This window comes from Sander lucioperca, chromosome 1 (genome assembly GCF_008315115.2).
Source record: "Sander lucioperca isolate FBNREF2018 chromosome 1, SLUC_FBN_1.2, whole genome shotgun sequence".
NCBI lineage: Eukaryota > Metazoa > Chordata > Actinopteri > Perciformes > Percidae > Sander > Sander lucioperca.
In genome coordinates this window covers 18,140,946-18,153,911 of record NC_050173.1, presented here as the reverse complement: position 1 = coordinate 18,153,911, position 12,966 = coordinate 18,140,946, and positions in this window count along the sequence as shown.

The window sequence follows — 12,966 nt, the reverse complement described above, 5'->3', positions numbered from 1 at the left end:
ATAATTGATCTCAAATTGTTCACGACAGTGCAGAAGTACAATACAGTTTTTCTTGTCATTGCCAGCAGCTCTTGTGAGCAGCTGATAATAATGTACAATACTTTACGATAAACAGACACATTATGAGCTTAAAGGAGAGTCTTGTACGGTTGAGAGAGTTAGAGAGCTTGGTCTGGCCTCTTGGAGCCTGTAAAGAAATGGTTTTGATCTTACCACAGGCTAAACACTGCCAACAGGACTTGACATTGCAGAACAATTTCCCAATTACCTTTTGACATGCATATTGACACAAATGCGCAAAACTGTAATTTTCCCTCTGAATTTGTTAGCTTGAGGGGCTCACTTTCATTCCAGTGGATTGTCAGATGTGCTGCTTTCTCTCCCTCTGTTTCCCATACTCACTATCTCTCTCTCTCTCTCTCTCTCTCTCTCTCTCTCTCTCCCTTTCCCAGTATGCTTACATGTGAGTGTCCAGAAAAAGGATTCCCTACTGACAGCTGGAAAATGGAAAATACCATTTTCAAAATGGAGGGAAAACGTGTGAACTTTCATGAGCCTTTGTTCTGCATTTTCTGCACATTTCAAAATCCATTTGAAGTTTGCATTTTAAGTTATACTAAGTATTTGTTTGAATCAATGAAAAACGTTTGTGTATTTTTCACTCATGGTTTTTGGAAGCGTCATGGATGTAAATGTGAGCTGATGGTTTTCTTCCTCAAACAAGTTTCATGTAATACCACTGAACACTTGTTTGCCAAAAACATCAACCTTTCCCAATAAACTTAGCAAAAAGCTCACAAACATGTTGTCTCTCCATTGTCAATCTCAAGCTTCTGGCCAAACTCAACGTGCCAGTTGACACTGAAATGCCATAATCACTGGGATGTTTTCCTGCGTTTGAGATGTCCAGGCAGCAAAGAGAGGAGAGACGATGGCCGTGTCATCATAAACTTGTCACCATGTTCAGGCTTGATTGGCACATGCTAGGCCAGATTACAGGAGCTGGTGTTGATGGAGGGTTACCCTGAAAGTCGCAGCCGTCTGCTATCAGGAACCCCCCGAAAACTGGGTCAGGCTTGGGCTTGGCTCTGCCCCGAGCCCCTTTGCCCCAGCGTTAGTCCCAATGCAAGTGCTGTGGAGGAGGAGGATCACGCCTCAGGCCTCGGATGAAGGCCAAAGCACAAGCCAGTTCCTCAACCCTCCCACAGTTCTCATTTCCAAAAACAGAATCACATACCTTTGTAGACTTGTTTTGCATATAGCTAAAGAAATACAGTATTTCCATGAGGTGAGATAAGATAATTTATGACACCTTTTGCTATAAGTATTGATTGCTTTGACTTTTTTTCAGGTAAGGCACTGGTTTGACACAATGCCATTCAGTGTAGACTTGTGGTTTCTTAAAGTGTTCATATTATGCTAATATTCAGGTTCATAATTGTATTTAGAGGTTGTACCAGAATAGGTTTATGTGGTTTAATTTTCAGAAAACACCATATACTTGTTGTACTACACATTGCTGCAGCTCCTCTTTTCACCCTGTGTGTTGAGCTCTCTGTTTTAGCTACAGAGTGAGACATCTCACTTCTGTACCATCTTTGTTGGGAGTCGCACATGCGCAGTAAGTACTGCTAGCTAATCAGAAGCAGAGTATGAGGGTATGCCATGCTAGCAGCTAGGAGAGCATTAGAACGTGTGTTACAAAGTGACGCACGTTTGTCTCTGAAGTAAAGGCTGGACTACAATAGAGCTGTTTGGAGCAGTTTGTGAACAGTGTTTTCTGTTGGAGATGGTAAGTCCCTTTGGGGTGGACTTTGGGCTTTTTCACTTTGTAAACCTATAACGTGCAAAAAAAGATATATAACACAATGGAAGGAAAGGGGAAAAGCCAAAAAGCATAATATGAGCACTTTAAGGTACTTCATCATTTTCACATTTATTTCCATCAAAATGATTGTTACATTTTTTTTTTTTAAATTAAAAAATCAAACTCTGTGTCTGCTTGATTTAGTGACAGAAAGCACAGCACATGACAAAAAGCACAAGTTTTCTCGCCTCCAGCCCCTTCACAATAAAGGCCTCACATACCTGATTTTGTTTCCACTCTTTCATTAAAATAAGCATATTATGCTATCTCCAGATTGTGTTTAATACATGTGAAATAAGAAGAAAATGTGACATAAATAAACGGTAACAGAGACTGGATGTTAATTTCCTTCGAACTCCCAACGTTCAAAGTATATGTTACGTCTGGAAACATGTTGAGCGCTCATGACAACCAGTTCCTGGCCTGCCAAAGTGTTTATAAAAACACACATTCTAAAGAAGAGGAGAAAAAAATAAGTATTATTGACACTATAGGGTAAACAAATGGGTCAAATGTAGGATAGAGGCAAGTTTGTTTGGTTGAAAAATCAAATGACATATCATATAAAGTTCTCACTGGTCTTATTGGGAAACCACATTAAGGGCTGTGTGGGGCAGCAGGTGGAGTTGACATTAAAGTGACATTTAACCACGAGTCATTTAAAACAGTGTGGCTCCATTGCTGTGTCTTAAAAGTCCAAAATGACAATTTGTAGGAGTTTGAATAGAGAGCAGAATGTGGTGTTTCCTTTAATACAAGGACATGTGTAGTCAACTAGCAGACTTGTCTGAACTCTCTTAGATACAACATGAATAGATGAATCATTGAAGAAGTCGCACAGCAGATACAAATGAGAAAATGTAAATGCAGCCTATATGTGAATTCACCATGGGCACCCTCTTTATCTCCTTCCATGGCCCTGGTACACACTTTCATAAATGTGTAACCCAAATGAGCTCCGTCTTCTTTCAGTAGTCACCTAAATTAAAGCAGCCACAACTAAGGGCTGGGGCTGAGCGCCAAAGCTGTGCAGTGGCAGCACCGTGTTTAACACAAGTTCCATTAAAAAGAGCCCATTACTACTACTGAAGGAAACGATGCCCGGGGCCTCTCTAAAGTGTTGCGAAAACCTCATTGATAATTAAATGTTGGTTACCCCCGGTATGCATCGCTCCCGCACTTTGCTTACCAATCAAACCTCCGCCCACCACCACTGCTGCCATTCGCTCTCTCTCCTCAGTGTTTATCAAGGAATCATACAGCTCTCTAATAGGTGCCAATTAGAACCAATGGGGGCTCTGGGGTTAATTATTCCCAACACATTATTTGATTGAGCGTATTTAGAGCAGTACAGTGCTGGGGAAAAATTGTGACAGGGGTTGCAGTAGATAACGCCTTAGTCTTTGTTGATGTACACTCACAGACATTGGCCGACACATGCATGTTGACGTGCACGTACGCACACACATACACTTCCAAATCCTGTCCCTGCAAGCTGAAATAACAGGCTTCCTCTCGCTGCAGCATGACGTATTCTCAATTTGATTCTGTTTTGTACGTCATGCTTGCGTAAAACAAAATAAAAATGGAGGAAAAGGTCTCACGTTGCACCTCCCTTGTTCCAAAACCGCTGCCAATTGATTTGATTAGGAACCTTAAAATCATTCAAAGTCCTTGCTTTGCATGCTCGCTCATAACGGCTCGTGTTGATCTCTCAAGGTAGCGTGAGAATTCAGACAGCAGGGTAAAAGAGGCAACTTGTTAATAATTTCTATTGTCGAATAATCTCACTCAAACGAATAAGAAATGCCCCAAATGTATTGGATTTCACTGCTGAAGCAAACAAACACAAAACAACAACCGGTGAAAAAAATCATTGTGCAGGGTCTTTCAAGTGTATGGCCATCAATAAAACAATATGTGAAGAGGGAGAAACAAATGTGGATTCAAGTAGCTCTCGTTGAACAGTAAACACTGGCAGGAGAAGAAAGTAAAGAAAGAGCAAGACAAAAAAAAAAAAAAGAATAATATACACAATGAGCTGTAGGTATCTGATTTATGCTGGGCAAATAGATAATAATCATTATGCCCAAATAGTGCCTCTCCTCAGTCACACAGCAAAGAAGCAAAGACATAAAAGTAAGTTGAGAAGAAAGCTTTTGACAGGTTGCTAATGGATCGCTGTAGGCCCATCTGTTTCACTGCAAATAGAGAAATGGTGGGGTTTTTGATTTGGGTGTTGAAACTGTTACCACTGTCACTGTAAACAATAATTGTCAAACATATTTACCTCGCAATCGCTTTAGCAGATGTTCCGCTTTTTGTTTCAAGCGGCTTTTTTGTGTGTTGTATCTCCCCTCTGCAGACACACCACATGCCCCACCACCACCACTGCTGCACCCCCAACTGGAATATTGAGCAGGTATTTGCAAAAGGTGCTCCAGGGCACAGAGTGCGAGGGATTGGGTGGGGTGGCGGGGAGAGGGGAGGAGAATTGAGAGGGGAGGAGGGAAAGGGAGTGAGAGGGAGAGAGGAGGAGGAGGGAGGAAGAGATTATCTGGGCCCTTCATCAGAGGTTCAGCTCCCCCCCACCTCCTCCTCCTCCGCCTGCTCCTGCCCATCGTGGAGCCCCGAGGGCCCGTGGAGGCGGCCCCATGCCTTGCAGCCATGCAACCTCTTTATCACTCTAATCTGTTAATTGTAGGCGCTCAATTGGCACATGGTGGCTTTTTATTAGAGCCTCCCAACATTAACTAGACAGAGAATGTAGAAAAGCTGGTGTGGCCTTTGTTTTTTTTTGTTTTACTCTTTCTGTCTACCGTTTAAAGCAGAAGGATACCAGTACACAGTATACTTAGCCGGACTCATAGTGGTCTCACATTCTTCACACTTAAGACTTTTAAAATGTGATTTATAATGGGTAAATTTAGCATTTTAAAAAACTGGCACCTGTTAAAGAATGAAAAACAACGGAACAAGATCAACTACATTTAAGGTTTCTATGGCTTATAAATTGCAACAAGGAATAAAAAGAAAACACCTATTCCAAATGAGAGACACAATGTATCTCCTGTTTTTTCTTAAACCCCTTGATGTTTTCCCCTCACAATGGGTGGGTCTTGGCTCTTTAAAAGGATGATGAATGCAGAGTTGACTCTTTACTGCAGGCAAGTGATCAGCAGATCTGATCTCAGGTGTTCAGCGCTCCTCCCTCTGCTCCTCCTGCTGTCTTTGTGCAGCGTGTTACAGTGAGCTGATCCCCCCCCCCCGTCCAAGGAGACTCTGAGGGACGACTGCTGGAAAGCCAGAGGTCTCCCTCCTGTCCCGTCCAGGCTTGTCTGTGGCGACTGCTCTTTCCCCCTTCCCCTGCAATCTCTCTGCCTCCTCCTTTGTTTGTCAGACCTGTGGTTTGTATCAATGAGACGGCTGAGACGTCCACATGACTATTTTTAAAAAATAAAAAGGGTGGGGGATTTACTCAGGCTGTCCAGGTGACACAGACATGAATGTGCTCATCGCACACATTCCCACACCTTCCATGCTTTCTGTGGCCCAAACCAAAACAGCTTGTGTTTGAAGACTGATAAGGAAAAAGACCCTTCTCTGCTGGCGCTCCCAAGCCCTCACAAAAGGTCAACAGCAGCTAAGTTCTGATAAATTGATAAAAAAGCATGTTTTTCTGTATAAACATCAATCTTAATATCAGCAGTCCACCAAAAAGCGTCTGGTAAACGGCTGTGACTAATTTACAGTATAGTCAAATTGTGTTCCACAATACAAGGCAGCAATTTTGTATTCAAATGTATGAAATGTTTTTTACGTAGATTATGTGAAGTGAACCAAATCACTTGCAAAGCGTTGAAATTCAAAAGGCGATTTGCATGTTTGTGTAAGGTCACGGCTCGGGAGTTGGTCTCACAGTTTCAAAGGTAAACATGGTGTGTATGGCGATTGATGCTTTAAAATGTTTGATGTCAAAGTAGCAAAGGGGGTGGGGGGGGGCGTTATACTTTCAACAAAGTTTTACCTCATGAATCCAACAGAGAAATGCAGGCCCGCAACTTGGTGACAGAACAATGGAGTGAGCGATTTATGGCTGGCTATTAACAACTCCTGCTTTCAGGCCTCCATACTGCAAACAGGTGTTTTATGAGTCCGCCTGCTGTTTATTTCCAACAACTTTCAGAGTTTCCATTTCGACACCAGACCAAGGGTTAAAGAAATTAAACAGCTCAGTAGATGACAGCTTCAAATCACATGGTTGATACTATCCTCCTGTTTGATCTCATATTTGTTAGTTAGAAAAAAAGGTCCTGAGAAGAATGAGTAGTCCCCTTGCAGCTGAATGATGGACATTGTCCTTGTTATGACGCATCACTAACTAAGCCTCTTTTTATTGGTTCTTCACCACAGAGACAGAAGAATTAGTGCTGCGAGAACATTAAAGCTGCCATGAAGGGCACAACAGGCATGACACTGCCTCAATTGTAAGAGTACAAATTGATTTAGGTATAAACATGTCTGATTTTTTTTTCTCTCGTTTGTGTGAGATCTACCAAGTCACTTGAAAGCCAGAAACAAGAAAATAAAAGCATCATGATGACAAATTGGATTTGGCGATTCAATTTGTTTAACGTGTTTAATTTTTCACAGGCAGGAGGGACTTTGGGTTCAACGTTTTTTTTGTTTGTGTGGAGAGACAGTAGAAGAAGGACTTTTAGGAGAATAGATTTGTGAATGAGCCTTTGCATTTGTACGGTATGCTTAAGCATGGATTTTTGTGTATGCATTTTCTTTTGAGTCTATGTCCACACATGTACTTGAGTCTTTCAATGCGCGTTTAATTTGCACATTTTCAGTGCATCAGCAGTAAATTTGTGCTTCTCTGAGTGGAATGATTTGTGTGTCTGAGCGAGAAAGCTTATTAAGAACTAAGTTTTTATCTGGATTCTGTGGCCTGGTCACAAGGACTTCATGCGGCAGACAACAGTGGGGAGGATACAGAACTAAACACTGCATGAATTTGTCTATTTTGGGTCAATAGAGCCACAAAGTGCAGCTGCAGAAACTTTCTGTGCCCTGAATGCTGCTCAATCACATCTGCTCACACTCTGCACAGTAAAGAGTCATTCATTTGAGGATTGACCTCAAGACTCAAGGTACATTTATATTTTAGGCACTTAGCTATGCTTGAGTGACTCAAGGTAGCCTATCATTTTTTTTGTAAAATGGAGAAATCTGGGGAAAAGCAGAGGGAGGATGGGAAGCGTTTCCTGAATGGATACATTTTCAGGTTACGGCAGAAGACAGGGAGTAACTCTGCCAGCCAGCATGGAGTGAAACTAATCTAATTGACTTTGAGGAATGTACGAAGGCCAATGCATACAAGGTGTGAGGCGACGGCCTGTAAACAAAACTCTCAAAGGGTGTAATTTGAAACTGACACAAATAAAATGTACCTTTTTGAAAAGCTAAATATAACCTAAAATTGCTACTTTAGCAAAGGGCTGGGGTTTTACTGTAATGTCTATGTAGGTTAAGACAGGTCTTAAGATTACAACACATCCTTAAATCCCTAACAAGTCTTGCTGACTGATTGACTTGTTACACAGCATTCAATGAGGCAAGAGAGAACAATTTTGCTCTATGCCTAGGTGCTTAAAATGGCTGTGCTTGCTCTCGTAATATTCTTAATACAAGAGGAGAAACAACACAAACTAGCTTGAGAGTAGCAACACATGCTTCTAGTAAAAATCCCTGTGTTTCTTTGGGACTGCTCTCGGAAAAAAAATATGAAAAATGTGTCCTCCACATTGCTGCTGTGGGAAATCCTCGTGGTAGAGGATAAACAGCACTGTAGCATTACAGCAAGTATAAAGTGGGACTTAAACATTGTCTATATGTGTGTTTGACAGGCTTAACTAATTGTCTATGTAGTGAAGCATTAGCCATTTCCTGTTGTGTTGACACAGCTTTGTCACTGGCGGTCAGACTTTGCAGCAGAACATGTCACACTCCAGATCGCACTCCAGTTAAATAGCTTTTATTGGGTGACTTTTCGCCAGGCTAAATGGGGATACATTTTATTCGTAGTGTTTGGGGAGAGCCTGAGGTGTGTACGGCCAACATAAGTGGAAAGGCTTTGCAACTTAAAGGAGCCCTTACCTTCCGGCACTATTTTATTACAACTACTGTTTACATCTCCCAATACATCCTAAGTATTTCCATTATTAAGTTTGGACAAATCATTTGCCTGGGGTTCAAGGTAGTATGCCATTGAAACATGATCCTACTGTTGATCTTATTACTGCCAAACCAAACAAGCAGAAATCAATTTCAGCAAGAAAGGTAAAGGAAGAAAAAAAAAAAGAGGAAATTAGATCAAAACGATCGGGGGTGGTGTTTGCAGCTGTGGGTGCAGGAGAGAGGTGGGGCTAAGAGGTGTATATGCCACGAGTGTTTGTTCACTGCCCAAACAAGTCAACAAATAGTGAACGGTAATTTCTAAAGCATTAATATATTGAACCTCTCTACAGCGCTGCTAACTCCCACCTCCTGCCCCGGAGGTGAATCAGACACCTTGGATTACAGTTTTTTTGTATTCATCACATACTGTGCTTGGTTTTAAAGACTCACTCCACACTGTGAGAAAGTATGTTCCAGCTGCTTTGGCACTAACAACGCCTCAAGTCTGATTACTTGACAGTTTAAATGTTTTATACATCGGTTTTTCATTTCATAGATTGACTTAATAGAGTGTTAATGACAATGCAGATGTTGTTTCTCTAGACTGTACATCCTGTATTTTTTTTACTTGTAACTGGGAAGAATGTACATAGTTAATTAAACATGAAATTAATGTCCTATAACCAAATATTGCATTTTATTTTGATTAAACTGAAATAATTGGGTCCAGCTTTCACTCTGATCTTCCAAGAATGTTAGATTGGGAACTTAAAGGTCCCATATTATGCTCATTTTCAGGTTCATACCTGTGTTTTGGGTTTCTACTAGAACAAGTTTATATGCTTTAACGGAAAAAACAACAACATTATTTTACTCATACTGTCTGTCTGATATATATACCTGTATTCACCGCCTGTCTTCTCCGTTTTAGTGCCCTGTCTCTTTAAGCCCCCGAAAAAGCCCATTCTGCCTTGATCGGTCAGTGTTTCCGGGTCTTGCACATCTACGCTCTCACCATCTCTGCGCCGCCATTGCGGCTCATTTAAAGGCACAGTTTCTGAATAAGGGCTGTGTGCATTTCTCTGTGGATTGACAGTTTTGATATTTTTCCAGTATTTATATAGCACTTTAACCTGCTTTATAATCACAAAAAGACATGGACATCTGACTGTTTACAATAAAGAACATCAAATATCTAGTTTCTGTTACCTTTATTCAAAAATGATCCTAAAAAAACAAAAGGTAGGGTAAAGTACAGTGCTGTGTCCCACTGGACACTAGTCTATCCCAGCAGTGACCTATCCCAGGAGAACTTGCACCCCTGGAGAAAAATGGATGAGAAAAGGAGGTATTAAATTAGCCCTGGAAGGAAATGCAAAGCAGAGGTTCTGGCAACAGGCCACTTGGAACCCCTATAAAACAGCAACATGCATAGTCTCTCTGCTATATTTCTCTCCTTTGGGTGGCAATGGTGGGGAGAGGAAAGCAGGACGATGCATTAACAGCGTTACTACCAGATGTTGATGTCATGGAAAAGCCATGTTTCGCAGGTTCTACCACCACCTTGTCGTCCAACACCTCTCCCCCTTTCTTACATCACCTCCTTGTTTGTTCATGCAGTGGAGGACAGTTCACAAATACCCCTACTAATTGCACGCAGTATGTTTGTGTGCAAATATGCATGCACACTAATGCAAACAGGCTTGTGTGCTCAAATGCAAATGCATACAACACACATATGCATATACACACAAACCGCAAATATTTTGTAGTACTGAAATCTTTCAGTTCAGTTAATCAGCTTGACATTTTAAAGAAAGTTGACAGTGTTTGCAGCATAAGAATCTTTATTTAATGTATGTGGACTTGTGTGCAGATATTTGCAGTGGATATTGATGGGAATGTGATCGGCCTATGATGAATGTGAACAGACAAGTCGATGTGAGAATTCCATTGCAAACTTATTTCTAAGCTTATTATATTAATATTACAAAACAAAGTGGGCCATTTGCATTCTGCTTTCACATGGTTAAACCCATGGTGCAGAGCCCGCTACTAACATATGGCATATTCCTTAAAGATCATACATATTTCAAATATGTTAATATGGCGCGGAATATATGCAGTGTGAGGTTACAAAACGCACATTAGAAAGCCATGAATTAATCTCATGAAAAATGCAAACCTGTCTAATTATTCTTTGGGACAATCATTAATTGCAAAACAGCTTCTCGCTTTAAAAAGCGAGAACAAATAGTTGAGGGGGAAATGCTCGCTCCTCTTCTGCATCAGCATTTTTGTGTTAAACACTGCAGTGTTTATAGCACTGGTCAGTCATGCAGGTTGCTCGAAACCAACCAGAATTCCCAGGGACTTTCGGCCTCTTACATCATGTAGCAGAGACAGTAATGAGTGAATAAGCGGCTTTCTCTCTGTATGCTAATCCTTGGGAATGTGCAGAGGCCCCTAATGTTACACACAGTTGATTTTCCAGCTTTGCTGCTTTAAATAGCTCTGTGAGTGGGACAAGGATCACTAGCATGCTCCTGAAACATGCACACGCACAGTCGTGAGCATGAGTGCACACACATAGACAAAAGGTTACTAGAGTGTGAGCACCATGGCATGCAGTCTCTTACCCTTTTGCCACCAAAACTAGTGTGTATATCTGTCAAAATAGGCAATAAGACTCATTTACCTAGAAGAAAATGCCTTTCTGCTTTTTGCTGGTCTGTCATGTTTGACGTCACAAACGCGCCGAAAAACAGGATTAGTAAACAGAAAGCAGCGTGCCAGTGAAAATGTTACAGCCAACTTATTTAAGCGATGTCCGAGTGTTGCTTGCACGGAGACGGACGAAATTTGCGGCTGAGATGACAAGAGTCCCAGGAGTTTCCAACGAAGGCGACATGTTTCACAACATCGTGCCAGAAAAGAGGCGAAAATTATTATTTATTCCGACTGCTCACACACTTTCAACATAGCTTTACACCATTTCTAACAGTGCGCCTCTGTCTGCCCGGCTTCTGTCTGGCACGCAGTCCTGTTGCGCACAGCTTTTAACACGGAACAAACAAACAATATCTCACAGTGCAGTGGTCCGTTTCAGGAAGGAGGTTCAACAAACTCTGAGTCTAACTCTGAACTCTGAGTTGATTTACCCTGAGATGGGAAACTCTGAGTTTTCGGTTCCAGAACAGCTGATTTGAGTTGGTTCAATCAACTCAGAGTAGGTTCAGTCAGAGTTAAGCGCGTGCACCACCACCATAAAAAGGCAGCATGAATGGAGCCATGATACTACGATTCACCATGGCAACAACCACAAATATCTGGTCAGCGAAAATACTCATGCGCACATACAGCGAGTTTGAACATATATTTCGTTAAAAAAGCAACACAGCGGCTGCTGCAAAAGAGAGAATTTGCGTGGGAGAAAATTGCTGCAAGAGTAAATGCGTAAGTTCCAATATAGTGTATTAAGTTTATATTTAATCATAAGTATAATATTATTGGTGCAATGGTATTGAACCTATAATCTATTTCATTTAGGCCTAGGTGCAATCCTGCGGGCGAAAAAGTACTAGGCCTACTATTCCCATGCTGAGGATGCAGCACCATCATTAACATAATTATAATTCATAATCTTTTATTTCAAAGGGTTTACATCATTCACCTGCAATCCTGTGGAACTCCTTTTTAAGTGGTTTGTGTCCAGGGAACACTATAAAAATGTTTAAAACATGTTTCAGAGCGAGTCACACTCTTCTGACGACGCTTTGCTACAGTGGCTTTACTAAAACGCTCCGCATCACCAATGTTGTAAAGAAAACTGCCATTTGCAAAAAAAAAACGTAATGTGACACAAAGAATCTGCTGGGATGTAAGAGCATGTCCACGATGGGTGACGTTAGTGATATGAGGACGGATAAGGTTATGTAGGATACATAACTGATAGACTGGGAAGAAAAACGATACCGCTCAAATAGGTAGGCTAGTGTCTGGAAATGAAAATGCATCTATAGTCGGGGCCTCAATATCATCTCCCGACGTATGTTTAACTCCCTGCAAAGTAATACAGCTTCTTCATTTTGTTTGTCTAATACTGTATGTCTTTTTAGTCTGAGTTTGTGTGTCTCCTGTGTGTAACACCAAGGACCGTGCTGGAAATAAGTATTTTACTTTAGCATGTCATCCTTTGGATTACTGTTTTATCGTCTTGATCCAGAAATCCATCAATCAATCAATCAATTCATCAACGGGATCGTCGACAAAAGGAAATGCAAAGAAAGAAAGAAAAAAACGTTTTATAGTCTGCCTAACACAGTTAATAAACCAACCCTGTTTTTTTTATTCATACAAACAACAAACTTCCCTAAAATGCGCCTGATACAGATACAAATACAAATGAAAGAGCGCTGTGTCAGAGGGGGGGACACAGCGCTCTTTCTGAAACGGACCTCTCTGTGTTGTGTGGCAGTCATATGAGTCCAGCATGCTACTGCATATAAAGGCAGAGTGTAATTAGTCCAACAAGCACCAGCTGAGTCAAATAACTCACCTGACACTGCTCTTGTGAGCTATCCACACACCTATCTCCCCTGCAGCTGATTGCAAACCACACCCATCTCCACAAAGATAAATAGCCTACAGAACTCAAAAACAAGTTACATTCAGCACCACGCTAAAGGCTCAAATGTTTGTTCCAAGGATGAACCTCAAACAATTCAAAACTGACGTTGAAATAAATTGTCAAATATACTGAATAGCAAAGCTCTATGCATGTGGCACTAATTGGCTGCTATCTTCGCATAAAGTTAAAGTCTGGTTTTGATTGCATACTCTGTTCGATACGTGTGAAATTGTCAAGGCAGTCAACCTGTCTGTGTGAATCTGTCACTCAGTGGTCAGTAAAG